This window comes from Schistocerca serialis, chromosome 5, assembly GCF_023864345.2.
Source record: "Schistocerca serialis cubense isolate TAMUIC-IGC-003099 chromosome 5, iqSchSeri2.2, whole genome shotgun sequence".
In the NCBI taxonomy this organism is placed as follows: domain Eukaryota; kingdom Metazoa; phylum Arthropoda; class Insecta; order Orthoptera; family Acrididae; genus Schistocerca; species Schistocerca serialis.
Genome location: NC_064642.1, coordinates 460504117 through 460520730, shown reverse-complemented (window position 1 = coordinate 460520730; position 16614 = coordinate 460504117). Strand labels below are relative to the sequence as shown.

General features: G+C 44.7%; 1 long non-coding RNA gene across 1 annotated transcript in view; it reads right to left on the bottom strand.

Annotated features, from left to right (window-relative positions):
* LOC126481248 (uncharacterized) overlaps nt 1–16386 on the bottom strand; it is a 31252-nt gene extending 14866 nt beyond the window's left edge. Inside the window, exons 1-2 of the long non-coding RNA XR_007587539.1 lie at nt 16231–16386; nt 8337–8422 (exon numbers count right to left, since the gene is read on the bottom strand). This is a non-coding gene — a long non-coding RNA (uncharacterized LOC126481248). The remainder of the gene's footprint in view (nt 1–8336; nt 8423–16230) is intronic.
* Nucleotides 16387–16614: the final 228 nt, after the last annotated feature.

Sequence of the window (16614 nt, the reverse complement as noted above, 5' to 3'; positions counted from 1 at the left end):
ATACTTTAGCGTCCTATCACGGTCATTGGAGACTAAATGGAAACTCGCATTGAACAAGGATAGCGCGACGAATTGGCAGTAACGTTTTCAACGTAACCATCCTAGAATTTTGGGAAATCGCGGAAATGTACCAATTCGCTACGTACGTTAGCGATAGTTACAGTACCTTAAGACTGAAGAAAAATAATTTACATCTCCGGTAGCGTGTGCATATGAGTGTCTCATAAAGGGAAATGTCAGATTTAGGCTTTTAAATTTAACGATGGAAATCCAGGATGGAATAATGATAATAATATGAAAAGGGTAGATTGCTACTCACCATATAGCCGACATGGTGAGTCGCAGACAGGCAAAGCAAAGTAAGCCTTCAACCAAACCCACTCTTCTGAAATAGACAAAACACACACACACACACACACACACATACACACATTGACGCAAACACGACTCACATACTTATGATCACTGTCTCTGGCCGCCAAGACCAGATCAGAGTCTAGTCAGTGGTCATGTGTGTGTGAGCCATGTTTGCGTCAATGTGTGTGCGTCTTGTCCATTTCAGAGGAAGGCCTTTTGGCTGAAAGTTTACTTGCTTAGCAGACTTTTTGTTGTGCCTCTCTGCGACTCAGCATCCCCACTATTCAGTGAGTGGCAATGTATCCTTTTCATAATATTGGGCTTTCAATTTAGTTACATTTCTCATATATTTTTAAATTGATATTGAGGAGAACCGTATTTTTTCTTGTAAGCGATCATTGCTACGTCCTTAGAAATGAAAGGCTGCCAGAAATCACTTTAATAATTCAATATTGACGCGAAAAGTAGTGAGCTGTGTGTACAGGTATCAATTCACAGACATCTTAAAAACATGTTCTGGATGAAGACTGGAACCACAAGCCTAGCCCGTCCAGTCACGCCTTAGGACCTGTCCTCACAGTTATAGCTTCACCTCCACCAGTACGTCTCTCCTATTCGCGGAGCTTCCAGCTTTCCTAAGAGGAGCACTGGCAAACATGAAGCTGTGAAGGCTGGTTCACATCCACTGCTACATACATACTCCACAAGTCACCATAAGGTGTAACGCTGATAGTCATTCTCTTTTCTGTTCCACTAGCAAATGGAACGAGGGAAAGACAACCGTCTGCATACAGGGTGAATCACCTGCCGCTACCGACAGGTTTTATGCAACCCGCAATGTCTTCAAAAACCTAGCGTAAGATTTTCATATTGTCTCACTTGCTACGTGTGAACAATTAGTCCTACAGGAAAAATGAACAGGATCCTTTTGCACGAAATTTAATATAGTTAAATTTTGTACTGGCACACATTCTCGCTAGAACACATAATTTTCGAGTTGTTCAAGAAAAAAGAAATGATCTTCAAACACGTTTTTCTTGACTAACACGAAAACTGGGGCCTCTGGCGTAAACGTATCCTAGAACAAAATTTAACAGTATTAAATTTCCTACAAAAATGTCCTCTTCACTTTTCTGTAGGAATAAAAGCGTGCGAGAGAATATGAAAATCTTGCCCATAGTCTTTGAAGGCATTACACGTAGCATAAAGCCCATCGGTAGGAGCACCTCAATCACCCCATATAAGCGACGATCAAAATGATCTTGTTCGAATACCACACCAACCCCTTGCTTACGTGTCGATGCCTTTACACAAGCGAATCGGAGTAGCGGTGTCGTATATGTGCTGCAGCAACGCCCTCAAACAGAAACTTTTGGATCACCTCTATTACAAGGATGTGCTGAAAAGTAACGCTTCCGAATTTTTTATTCTGTTCTCAATATCGGTTGAGATATTACGTGTCATGCATATTGTGTTATGTTATGTTATGTTAACTGGCGACCTAGAAACGACGGAGAGGCTCCGTCCCCGCCGCAGCCACAGTGGTCCGCAGCCCCACGACGACTACAGCAGTTCACTTCACCCCTCTGCCGCCCCACACCGAACCCAGGATTGTTGTGCGGTTCGGCCTCCGGTGGACCCCCCCCCCCCCCCCCCCCAGGGAACGTCTCACACCAGACGAGTGTAACCCCTATGTTTGCGTGGTAGTGGAATGGTGGTGTACGCGTACGTGGAGAACCTGTTTGCGCAGCAATCGCCGACGTAGTGTAGCTGAGGCGGAATAAGGGGAACCAGCCCGCATTTGCCGAGGCAGATGGAAAACCGCCTAAAAACCATCCACACCCTGGCCAGCTCACCGGACCTCGACACAAATCCGCCGGGTGGATTCGTGCCGGGGACCGGCGCTCCTTCCCGTCCGGAGAGTCGCGCGATAGACCGCACGTCCAACTGGGCGGGCTGTCATGCATATTACTCGGCCCACTTTTCGCCTGACGCCAGTTGCAACTCTGTGCCGAGAGACAGCTCCGAATAGTAGCGTGTAGGATGGTGGTGTGTAACGTAACTATGTCGGAGAGTGAGAAACAGGTGTTGTAATCGAGTTTCGAATGCGAAATATTCGACCACACATAGAACACCCTCTCCTTCAGCATGCAAAGGCCAGACCGCACTCGAGCGCTGAGACATCTGGAACAATCCGACGCCTTGGGTTCGGTGTCATAGATTATCCTCCGTACAGTCTCGACTTCGCTGCATCCGAGTTTCATCTGTTTCCAAAACTTAAAGAACACCTTCGAACACTTCACTTTGACAGTGATGAAGCAGTGCAAGCGAAGGTAAAGTTGTGACTTCATCAACGAAGCCAGCCATTCTCTAGCGACGGTGTCAATAAATTGGTGTACACTTGGGATAAAGGTTTTCGTCTCTAGAATGACTAACCGAGCAATAAATATGTAGATACGAAGAATAAAGCTGTAGAATGTTAATAACGCTTGTTTTATCTAAAAAGCCTTAAGACTTTTCACATGAAGATTTGTAGGCATTACTTTTCGTCGCGCCCTGTTACTTCCATATGAGCCCTGCTCTCTCTCATCTTGGCTTCGTGGTCCTAATGTGTGATACATGCTGGAGGCAGTAGAATCGTCCTGCATTCTGTTGCAAACGTCTGTTCTCTAAACTCTCTCAATAGTTGCTGATGAGTCTTCCGGGCTGTACTCCGTGGTCGAAGAAACTTTAGGTTCCTGGCGTTCCTTTTAGAGCTGCGCTGGACATCTTCCGAGGTGCTTATGAGAAAGCTGAGTCTTGCTGACTGACGGGTCAGACGTCGGAGAGCGACATAAATATTGCGCAAAGAGGGAATGGTCGAGTTTCCACGTGATCAGCAGAGATTATACTAGTCAGAGATAAAACTTAAGTGTCAATTGTCACCTGTCAACGATAACAACATGAGGAACCGGAAAGTTTCTTCGAACATGTCCATACAGGCCAGAAAATTCATCAGCAATCAGGATATGCAGTCGTGAAAATCTTAATTGTACTTATCAATAGTGTTTCGCGAAAAGAACATCATCTTCCCCCAGCGGTTCCAGTCCTGTTCACGGATCATTCCTGTAATATTCTTGTGCTGTTTTAAACTACCGGTACAAATTTAGCAGCACGCCTCTGAATTTCTTCGATGTCCTCCTTGAATTCGGCCTGGCGGGGATCCCAAACGCGAGAGCAGTACTTCATAACGGGTCGCACAGTCTCTCTACATACAGATGAGGCACACTTGCCTCGAATTCTACCAATAAACTGAAGTTGATAATTCTTGTTCCCTACAATTGATCTTAACGTATTCATCCATTTCATATTGCTATACAGCGTTACGCCCAGATATTTAATGGACGTGACTGTATCAAGCAGCACTGAACTAATATTGTATTCGATTATTACAGAATTGCTTTTCCTACTCATTTACTTTAACTTACATGTTTATACATTAAGAGCAAGCTGCCATTCATCACACCAAATAGAAATTCTGTCCAAAATATCCCGTATTCTTCTACAGTAACTCAGTGATGACACTTTTCCACACAGTAAAGCGTCATCAGCAAACAGTCACGTGTTGCTACTTATCCTATCCGTCAGATTGTTCTAGACCACAAGGTGATCTTGCTAAATGGAAACAAACACCAGAAAACGATTCCTGAAATGATGAGAGCAAAAAAGGTCACATGGGCATATAGTCGAAAATGCACTGCAAAGGAGGTCACCCATTTGAAGCTGGTGCTAAAGCATCTTTCACAGCCTGTGTTACAATGATCTGTAGCACATGTGGAAACCACGGATAAGAGGGGCTATTCTGTCTGTATTGTTTTACTTTCACATTCAAGAGGCTAGGGAACTGGAGCACGCCATCATGTTACAGCTACCTGACCACCAAGTACATGTCTTCCAGCAGGAGAGGCAAGTTCAGCCACAGAAACTGTAGACATGCCTCACCTGTGAGGCATTATGGTAGCATGAGTGGCCCCACAAGGCAGTCGCCAATAATCTCCCGCCACACATTGAGACTGCTCCACGGCTGATGGTTAACTCCTAGCACTACAGGAAATTCTCTGTAGCTCACATGTGACTGTTGTGAAGGTTATGATGCAACCCATATAAAGGTAGCCTCGTCTGCGGATAGGTTGGGTAAGAGCAATCGTGGCAGCATGGTGGCCTGTGCAATGAACCAGCAACAAAACAAATGTAATAAGAGAAACACAGGTACTACCAGCCACATCGAGCACTGTGGTAATGCAATGCCGAGAATTAAAAGTTTGTGCTGGACTAGGACTCGAATCCTGATTTGCCACTTCTCATGAGCAGTTGCGTTTACCACTTCGGCCATCCTGACACGGTTCCTGACCGACTCAAGTTTCCAACCTACTGCAGTGAGGACATAAACAAGAGGTCTGCGCTACTTCAGTGCCAAAGGTAGACTGACGGACATGTATTATAGGACATACACCACTCAAATGTATACATTTCTTTATGTGATACAGATAGTGGCTGTCGTCTTAGAGAATGTCCCATACTGTCGTCTGGCTTACCTGATGCTGGCTAACCGCCTGCCTGGTGCTGATAACTGGATCACTGTCAAAGATATCTTACCTCCATCTTAAAATGGGTGATTCCATCGTAACACATCTCTGACCATATGTCCATATGACCTTTGTCGTTCATTATCCTCTCAGGTATAGTTTCCTGCAGTTTTTTTCCCCATTTAGCAAAATTATTCCGTGTCAAGAACAAGATTGGTCCCTTTTTCCCCTCAGGCGCTCCTGCCGATACCTTTGTCTTTGATACACACTCTCCATCCAGAGTAACGTACCGGGCTTTATTACTTACAAAGTCTTCATGCGACTCACACATATGAGAATCTGTTCCATATACTCGAACCACGGTTGACTATTTGTAGTGTGGCACTGTGTGAAATGTTTTCCTGAAATCTAGGAAGACGGAATCTACCTGTTGCGCTTCATTCATGGTTGACGAATATCGTGTGAGGAAAAGGCACGACGAATTTTACACCTGGTCTGTGAGGAGTGCCAGGATAGCTCATCTGGTAAGAGTATTGCCTAGAAGAGGTAAGTCTCTCGGCTTGAGTTCCAGTCCGACATTCAATGTTCTACTACCAGACAGTTTCAAAACAGCATTCACTCAACTGTAATGTGAAAGGTTCATCCTGGATCTCATTATAAGGTCATTATCTCCCACTTTATGAACTATGCTGTTCTTCACAAATGAGAATTAATTTGATTCAAATGGTTCAAATGGCTCTGAGCACTATGGGACTCAACTGCTGAGGTCATTAGTCCCCTAGAACTTAGAACTAGTTAAACCTAACTAACCTAAGGACATCACAAACATCCATGCCCGATGCAGGATTCGAACCTGCGACCGTAGCGGTCTTGCGGTTCCAGACTGCAGCGCCTTTAACCGCACGGCCACTTCGGCCGGCTTAATTTGATTCATAATTTACTTCGCATTCCGTCGTCGTTCAAGCTGTGAGCTGCAGTGCGCCCGGCACCTGGCCACACATGTGGCTGACCTTAATGCCTGGCCTGGCGTTAATGGCAGGCGTAATAAAAAAGGGCAGAGTGCTTCCTGGAGCTAATGACGCGATAGCGTCGTTATGTCTGGAAGAGAACAAAGGACGAATTTCCCACCGCTTTTACATCGTCATAACGAATATCTCGCTGTATACACGATTCCATAGAAAGTGCCCGAAGCCTTTTCGTGTAGCGGTTAGACGGAAATTGGCAGTGGGATCTAATGAAAAAACGACTTTCCTTCCTGTTAGTAGGCTTTGTAAAAACAAAATTACGTCATGGCTCCCAATAACCTTGATCACAGGCATTCTCATATGGCTGTGGGGGTGCGCATGCGTATAGTGTGTGTGTGTGTGTGTGTGTGTGTGTGTGTGTGTGTGATCTTGTTACTCAGATAAGGTTAGAAGGAGAAAGTAATTTGCTGCCTCCGTGTCCCAGTTCTGCAGAGACGACACTGTGATTGAACTAAGTCGCAGTACATCTATTACGTCCATGGCTAATGACAGAGACAAAGAGTTTGGGAATCGTTCAGGAAAATCTTATACAGTATGTCGACAGACGAATTTCTTCTCGCCGTTGCCTCAAGTCAGGTGTGTAACGAATGCACCCACGGATGTGAAAGGAAGAAGAGTAGACGCTCAAGGAAAGCCAGAACATGCAACGTGTATCAATCAACGATCTATAATTAGGTATACACAAATGAGCGAGATAATTTGTTGTTCAGTACAAAATTTATACAGACTTCGGTTTATCATCCGCGGTCCTGGTGCTCGCGTTGGTCCAGGTCCCACGACTTTAATGTGAATTTGGAATCGGTGGGTTCGCGGGGGCATAGACAACGCCATCCGGGTTCTCAAAGGCCCTACCTGATTAACGCCCTATAGGACTGACGCTGTTTGGTCGTCCCTGCAAGGTAGAACAGCCGTGTCAGATATCTTGTGTCAAAGTGTCGTGTACATAGTCCCGCGTAGTCAGCGCGTACACAACTTTCCCAATAGAGCGCGTCCCGCTACGCACGACAGCGCAGGCGCAGCGCTCGTCCATCTCCGCACTACGTGATGGCGCTGTTTTAGAGACGGACCAAATTCTGCTTCCGCCGATCCGCGTATTAATGTGTAACGCAGCCAATGAGATCGCTGCTAACGTAGAACCTTTTCTCCTCACGGATCACACTCGCGCAGTGATACCCGAATGCGTGAGGTACTATAACGGGTGTACAGACCTCCGATTAGTCAGTCTGCATTAGTCTGTAGTCAAGTTTCAGTCTGCGCCTAATAAGATTACCATATTCCTATACATAGCCATGAAAATAAATGAATAGACACTTCCTCAAGTATCAGAGATATGTGAGAATAAGATTAACATACCAAGACCAAAGGAACTTCAGATTGTCAATTGTAAATAGCATCCAGAACCAAGTTAAGTTATTTTTATGCTTATTATTTTAATAAATGTGTGTGAAAATCAATCAAGTTCTGTTTAAAGTTGTCACTGTCAATCTGCTACTCTAAGTGTGCAAGTGACATTTCTATCGTCAGACCTAACGGCAGAAGATAAACACGCCACGATAAGACCTCGAGACATATTGCTGACACTCGCCTACTTCGTTAGAGCGACAAGTCAAATAATCTGATGGTGTGTGTACCGAAGATCTTACAGTACGCACACCACACAAAGAAACTGGCTTTTTCAGAGCAAGACAAGTATCCACCCACACGTTCAGTTAAATCAGCGGAGCACTGCGTCGCGTAATGTCACGAGGGCCGCACATCTTCAATAGTACGTGAAGGTTTTGGCCGCGGCTACAACGCCATGGGAGCTCCGATACAGGGACGCAAGGAATGACTCACGTTCACGAAATAAAAGGTGTATGCAGTGGATGCGTCTGTCCGCGTAGTAACGTTAAAGTAGCGTAGTTTATTTAAGAGTTGGTGCAATACATACATCATTGCCATCACATGCTACATAACTGGTGAGAGGACAGAGCTCGAGGTACTTCCAAACGTCTGTGTTATGATAAGAGAGGTCACTGTTTTGGTGTGGGCGAGGGGGTCACCCAGAGAAACAGTCGTTTTCAGAGGGGAAACAAAATAAGAGAAACTACATTCTTCAGCTCTGTCTATGTGTGCTTTGCGTTGTGACTCATACTTTAGCCCTAATGTCACTATCTGACGCTCAGTATCCGAAGTATGCATGTTACTGATTATGGTGTGATTGCACGATTAGATGCAAAGTGTCTGGTATCTATTATTATCTTAAATCACAGCACAGGTAATCTTTAGTTTCAGTTTGTAGACTTTGAAGGTGATTTATATACTGGGTTTTCTGATATAGGCATAATTGTAATATTGAACGGTACTGCAGATTTTTGAGACAGATATAGCTATTGAATGATTTACTTACCTAATCCTAGTAGCTGCCACTTCCATGTACGCTTCAGCATCGGATGCAAACGACAGTAACACGACAAGCAGCAAGATCGCCAACATCTGTGGACACCGGGAAGAACCAGCAATTAGTCAAATATAGTATGGTCCAGGTTATCGCAATACAACATGTAAGAGGCAATATTGTCACTTTAGTGCTGTTTAATTGTAAGATCTCTAGATTATTCTTTGTATTCGATAAGAGTGATGTGATTTCTAGTTTTATTCGATGAGTCATACTTCCCTCATGTATACTAGATATTTTTCAGACGGAAGCTTTTAATAGTCGATATGTTACACCACACTGGTTCTGAGTACAAGCAATGTGATCTTTGGCTGGCAGTAGTACTGTCGATGCCTGTGTAGCATTTGAGAGTATTAAGTGAAACAGTCTGGTGTTGGGAGTTTGTTTAGCATCTCTGTAATGCTCTCACGCCGACTAAACGATTCCGTGACGAAATGCGCCGCTCTTCGTTGGATCTTCCGTATCTCTTCAGTCTTCTATCCGCACTCCCGTATAATGAACAAAATACAGGCGAATGAAATATCAGACCACCTGTGTGATCGGACTGAAGAGTTTGTAGCAGAATGAACACTGGATATCATTATCAACAGAGAGAAATCTTTAGACGTAAAAGTAACTTCGGGAGTACACCTTGGAAGTGTTAGAGAACCAATACTTTTACAACGTATATAAACGACCTAGTGAATAAGGTTGAAAGTTCCAAAAGGTTCTTCGCGGATGGTGCTGTTGTATACATAGAAGTTGCAACGCTAGAAAATTGTAGCGAAATGCAAGAAAACCTGCAAGAGGTCGATGCTTGGTGCAGCGATTGGCAGTTAGTCCTCAACATAAATGTAACGTATTGGGCAGAAAGACTCATTATTATATGATTACACGAATGCAGAACAATCATTGGAAGCAGTCGCATCCATAAAATGTCTACGTGCACGCGTACGGAGCGATTTAAAGTCAAACGACCACATAAAGCAAATGGCAGGTAAGACACATGCCAGAAACGTCTAGATTCGCAATTGATGTGCAGTGAGAAGAAGCAAAATCTTCGTAGTTTGCCGATGACAGCGAAAGAACTAGGAAGAGCATCTAAAGGATAGGAGAGTGCCTTAAGAGGAGAATATAAAATCAACGTCAACATGTAGTCGAATTAAATCAGGTGATGCTGAGGTAATTAGATCAGGAAACGAGACAGTAAGTGAGTTTTGTTATTTGGGCAGCAAAATAACTGATAATGGCCGACGTAGAGAGAGTATAAAACGTAGGCCGGGAATGGCAAGTAAAGCACTTCTGAAGAACAGAAATTTGTTAACATGGAATACAGATCTAAGTTTTAGGAAGTCTTCTCTGAAAGTATTTGTATGAAGTGTAGCCAGGTAAGGAAGTGAAACATGAACGATAACAGTTTAGACAAGAACAGAACAGAAGTTTTCGAAAGGTAGAGCAACAGGAGAATGTGGAAGATTATATGGTTAAACCACTTAATAAATGAGTACTGAATAGAACTGGGGAGACAAATTTGCTTCACAACTCATTAAAATAAGGGATCGGTTGATGGGACACATTCTCAGACATCAAGGGATTACCAATACTGGAGGGGTATGTGGGGAGTAAAAATTGCAGAGGGAGACCAAGAGATGAATACAGTAATCACATTCAGAAGGCTGTAATTTGCAGTAGTTCGCAGATGAAGAAGCCCGCACGGGATAGCGATTCATGGAGAGATACTTCACACCAGTTTTCGGAATGAAGACCACGACAACTACAACAAATTTTCTCAGAAGATTTGAAGAACCGTATATGTGCGTTATATTCGTAATTAAACTATCGGTATTTGAGAGAGCGCTCATGAAATACTGGTGATCGTAGAACAACGAGACTTTGTGGGAACGTTTTTAAAGACATACGCAAAAAAGATAACGAGTCACCCATTGAAAGAAATACATTTTAATTTCCACATGACAAGGTAACATTTGTTAATGGCGCACCATGGTTATGTCCCATGTTACAAGCGTTCTCAATGTGATGGCCATCTGCATCGACGAGAGCTTAGAAATTTGTACGGATCCCATTTGTACGGATATCATTTCACAGCTGATCGCCGTACTTTTCGAACGGTGGACCATGGAATGTTCAGCTGTTGTGACACAGGCCGTGCACTGCTTGAAGATCACACATTGCGTGCAGCATGCTTAGCCATGGCTACAGTAACTTCAACAACTTTTGGCGCAGGAGAAATTTCCAAATAGCCAGTCAATTAGAACTTCCGAATCAGGTACTCTACCGCATTGCGGAAAGAGGACGTCTCCGTATCGAGTTAATGTGTCGATACTCAGGGAGAGCAAACACTTTTGATGTTGTTTTGATAAAATTGCTTTACGAGTAAAGCCATTCTCGCCCTGTCCAGACCCATGTAGACTGTCTGCAACTGTAATGCACACCAATGCTTTTGTTTCAGCCCTGCACCGTCGCACCAGTACTGGTGCCCAACGGCGAGTAATGAGACTAACACTACTAACAACGCAAATCCTACTGCATTCAGTCTGAGCATCCTATAAAATTGGGTTCTCATGTGGTAAATAGTTTTCTGGGCAGAAAACTATACTGGCTCAAGTAGCGGAAGTTTAATTATAACCAGCCTATACAAGTCGTATATGGTTTTTGATCGTGTAGGATGACAAGCTTGTGATAGCCTTGACGAACGACGCTGCACAGTTCAACATACTGTATTGTTCGGCGAAGGCAGTGGCCGAGAAGACAAGTGCCAAAAGTAAACGCAGACAACCGTGTTCCGAATTTTTCATGTTTATGAATCGGTCTGCAGATTTTGTTCGATGCAACATTTTGATTCTTGTGATGGTTTGTGTCTGATAGTGCGACTATGCTCTACCGAAACGCATGTTTCTATGTAGACATACTAAAAGCGTGGTTGAGCTATTAATATTCTCATGAATGTAACCCATGTCCACTTCATTCCATGTCGGCCTGTGTACCATCCTGAGGGGAATCAGAACCGTCTTAGCACATCTCATGATCTGATATCCAAAGCAATAGCCAAACTATCCGACAGCGCCAAATTTCGTGGCTGTACACAGGATCGATAAATGGAAGCCTCTTGTGACGAATTTGTGTTCTGCCATAACCTTTCACGGCGTCCAATACTTTGGCACACTGTGGTTCGATTTTAGACTACGACATCTGATAAGAAGTTTGAAAATCGCCTCGTAATTGCATGAGTAGCCTAATCGTGGGTGGAATAAAATGGATGTCTTATTGCTTTCAGCCATCTGTCGAAAAGGATGTATCTTGTCATAAATGCACTGCTGGAGAAAAAATGCAACACCAAGAAGGGGGTGTTAGACACAAAATAAAATTGGTAATCGTGTTTATGCATCTGAAAGATGATGTCTGTTCAAGTTTTGGGCCATTGGCATAACAACAGCGCCACCAGCGTCACTATGAGAATGCAAATCAGGTTTACTTTAAATGCACGACGTGACAGTCACGAGCGTTAGTTATCTCTGGCACTTGACGTGGTCATGAATGTCTTTAAGGCGTCAAAAACGCCATTATCTACATCTCATTGAGTTTGAACGAGGTCGTGTGATAGGATGTTCCTTCTCCGATACTGCAGAAAGACTTTGCAGGAAAGTAGCCACTTTACAGGCTGGCAATGATGACACGCTTCCAAGAAGAGCAGCCTCTAGGCGGCCTCGGGGTACAACCGAGGGGGAAGACCATCGTGTTCGGCGTACTTCTTTGGTGCAACTGCAGCTACAGCAATGACCTGAGTAGCAGTTGGTAACACAGCGACACAAGGAACCGATAAAGATCGGTCAAGAACAGCTCCGAGCCAGATGCCCTGTAGCGTGCGTTCCACTGACCCTAACCCGCGGCCATTTGTGACTTCACAGGTCTCAAAAGAGAACTTATTGGAGGAGAGGTTGCAGGTCTGTTGTGTTTTCTGATGAAAGTTGATTCTGCCACTGATGGCCGTGTGTTGGTTAGGAGGAGGCTAGTTGAGCGCCTGGAACCAACCTGTCTGAGTGCTAGATATACTGGACCTACACCTGGCGGTATCGTCTGGGGTTCGACTTCGTACGGCAGTAGGAATACTCGTGGCTACCCCACGTACACTTGCTGCAAATTTGTAACGTCATTCAGGTGGTTCGACTTGTTTTGCTGTCATTCATTAACTGCATTGGAGGAGATGTTTCCCAACAGGCTAACCCTCGTCCACATGCCGCTGTTGTAGCCCAGCACGCGCTGTAAAGTGTCGACATGTTGCCTTGGCCTGCTAGATCACCAGATCTGTCTCCAAGCGATCAAATACGGAACTACATCGGATGCTAATTTGTGCGTCATCCCCAGAGTGCATTAATCGTCCTTGCATTGACCGACCAGGTAGAACTGAGTGCATTAATCGTCCTTGCATTGACCGTCCAGGTAGAACAGCCATTGAACTGCATCCCACAGACTGACATCTGGCACCTGTACTACACAGTGCATATATGTTTTCACGCTTGCATTCGACATATTCACGGTTAGACCGGTTTTTCCTATACCACTATCTCACATTTGCAATGGCTTTTCTTGCGCTTGCACTAATCTGTGATCTTGCAAAGTTAATCACTGAAATATGTTACCTATAAAAATATATTCTTGAAATGTATTTACTCTACATTAATTATTTATTGATGTTGCGATAAATAAATAAATGTCGTGTGACTAGGGCCTCCCGTCGGGTAGACCGTTCACCGGATGCAAGTCTTTCGATTTGACGCCACTTCGGCTACTTGCGCGTCGATGGGGATTAAATGATGATGATTACGACATCACAACACCCAGTCCCTGAGCGGAGAAAATCTCTGACTCAGCCGGGAATCGAACCTAGGTTCTTAGGATTGACATTCTGTCGCGCTGACCAGTCAGCTACCGGGGACGAGCATGTTGCGATTTTCTTCCGTCAGTATAAAAGGCGTCTAAAGTGACTGCCATATAGGAAATATTAGTCACGCTATAGTTCTGTATGCGGTTTCCTCAACGCATACACCCCCCCCCCCCCCCCACACACACACACACTGCATTTACCACTAATTCTAAAAAAGAGAAATTCCTACAACCGATTCCAGTTGTTCGTTCCATTTCGTATTGTTTCGTAGTGCTAGCCGAACGAATTTAAACGATATGGCGGTCTCCAAAAGATTGCCGTTAATGGTGTATGTAGTCTGACACTGTCGAACTCTGCCGAGCACTGTTTATTCCATAATTTTCGAAAGCACAGTACAGCAGCTAGCGGAGTACAGTTGATCGATGTACACTATATGCGTTAAACACTTGTTTTGCTAACTGAAATTGTTGGCCACCGGAAAGCAGTCAGTACAGGCCAATGTCATTATGTTCCCTGCAGCCATAAGGAGCGAAGGGACGCTGTAATACGGCATAGGACCCGCTTTTGGGAGGGCAGAGGTTCAAATCCCCGTCCTGTTACCGAAACTTGGGCTTCCAGTGGTTTACCTAAATCGCCTAAGGGCGAGAAAATTTCGTTGCGAAGGACACGAATGATTTCTTTCTCCGCCCTTTCGCAGTCCTAGTTCGTGATCAGGTCGGTGACAGGATCTTGAACCGTAATCATACTTTACCTTCTTAAAGTGCGCTTGTAGCACGCAAGGGTTGAGATGATACGTTCTCCAGACCCGGTCATTTTTTGAAATTGCAGTATGAAATATATTGTGCATAAATGAGCGAGGCGACCCCATACTGTTCGATTTCACTGGTGGCGATGAATCATTGGAAACAGTGACACTCGTAAGAAACGTCGCGTACCCCTCCAGAACGATCCGAAGTGGGATGACCGGTTTAAGCTTACTGTCGGAAATCCAGATGCAAGGCAAGAATTCACTGGAGGATCGTTAAGGACCGGCCGCGGTGGTCTAGCGGTTCTAGGAGCTCAGTCCGGAACTGTGCGACTGCTACAGTCGCAGGTTCGAATCCTGCCTGGAGAATGGATGTGTGTGATGTCCTTAGGTTAGGGACTGATGACCACAGATGTTAAGTCCCAAAGTGCTCAGAGCCATTTGAACTATTTTTTTTTTATGTATCGTTAAGTGGGGTAGGACGTCAAACGGGCCGACTTGGAGCAGGAGAGGCAGCACAGGACATTTTAATTTCCACTGTCTATACTTTTACAAATAAATTCATAAAATTTTGTCAGCGTCACCAGGAAGGATTCAGAATTCACACTCATTGCACTGGAAGTTCGAAAACATAACAAAATAATTTTTTTACGTGTGGAATTTCATCATTTTTTTCACTTACTAATAGCTACATTTGTTCCTATAGGTGCACTTTTCTTCATAAGTTAGAGAGATTCTTCGATGAATTTTGCACAGCATACAATCCATGCTTACAAGTGTATGAAACTCTAGAATTTATTTAATTTATGAAAAAACAAATGATCTGTTGTATTTTAAACTTCATCTTTAGAAAAAAACACAATTTTTTTAGTTAATTACCTCAATTTTTACCACAGTTTTTAACAGATTTGGAAAATTCTATAATTTAATACACCTTTAAGTATGGTTTATATGCTGTGCAAAATTCATCGAACCATCTCTCTTACTTATGAAGAAAAGTGTACCTATAGCAACAAATGCTGCCATTAGTAAGTGAAAAGAAAATGATGAAATTTCACATGTAAATAAAATTACTTCGTTATGTTTTCGAACGTCGACTGCTATGAGTGTGAATTCGGAATTCTTCCTGGTCATGCTGACAAAGTTTTATGAATTTATTTGTAAAAGTATAGACAGTGGAAATTGAAATGTCCTGTGGTGCCTCTCCTGCTCCAAGTCGGCCCGTTTGACGTCCTACCCCCTTAAGGAAATTTAATTCATCCATGAAAAAAGGGGTTTACAAGATATTTTTAAGAGCGATTCTTGAGTATTACTCAATGGTCTGGATACCTGAGCACTTTGGATTGGTAGAAAATATAGTGAAGACCCGTCGAAAAGCGAAGCTTTTTCATCGTGGAATCGTTTACTTTGCGCGACAAAGTTACGAAGAAGCTCAAAGAAGTCCAGTGGCAGACGCTACAAGAGAGGTGTTGCGTATCACAGAGAGAGTTACTGTTGCATTTCCGAAAGCGTGCGTTCCTAAATGAGTCAGCAACGTATTACTTCCTCCATCAACAAAGGAGGTGGCTTACAAAACACTCGTTCGACCTATACTTGAGTATTGCTCATCAGTTTGGGATCCGTACCAGGTTGGGTTGACTGAAGAGATAGAGAAGATCCATAGAAGAGCGGCGCGTTTCGTCACGGTGTTATTTGGTGAGCGTGATAGCGTTACGGAGATGTTTAGCAAACTCAAGTGGGAGACTCTACAAGAGAGGCGCTCTGCATCGCTGTGTAGCTTGCTGTCCAGGTTTCGAGAAGGTGCGTTTCTGGATGAGGTATCGAATATATTGCTTCCCCCTACTTAGACCTTCCGCGGAGATCACGAATGTAAAATTAGAGAGATTCGAGCGCGCACGAAGGCTTTCCGGCAGTCGTTCTTCCCGCGAACCATACGCGACCGGAACACGAAAGGGAGGTAATGACAGTGGCACGTTAAGTGCCCTCCGCCACGCTCCTTTGGGTGGCTTGCGGAGTATAAATGCAGTGTAGATGTAGAAGTGATATATATGAAACTCAGAGAAGCTGTAGCTCTTAAGGGAGTTTATCTACCGACATTGCTCCAAGATTCCATTCGCGAATGGAACACGGAAAAGGGGGACTGATAGCAGTGCCAGAAGAATCTCCTGGCACAGAATGTACCGTGTCGACGTGTAGATGTAGACGGGAGCACTACTTACGAGTGTCAGCGTTCTGAGCGGAGAAGACGCGTCCATGGCGAGAGACGTCGCTGGTAGTGCCGGTGCGTCCTGCGGCTGTCCTCTCGGCGGCTGTCGGTGTCTGACTGCTCCAGCGGGGCGGCCGTCGTGGGATGTATGTAGCCGGCGCGGCGCGGTCGTCCGCCCTGGGCTGGCTTCCCCGCCCGCCCAAGGACTTCCAGTGGCTCAGCGCCCCGCCGTGCATAGCCCCAGCCAGGCGCCCTGCATGCCTCGGGTTTAGGCGGCAGCGGTCACCGCGGTTGCGCCACTGCGCCGTTGAGAGCTTCCACCGCCTTACGTCAGCCGGAATTACGCCGCGTCTGCTGGCGGAGGAAAGGCGCAGGCGTTATGGAAGGATGGGGAATC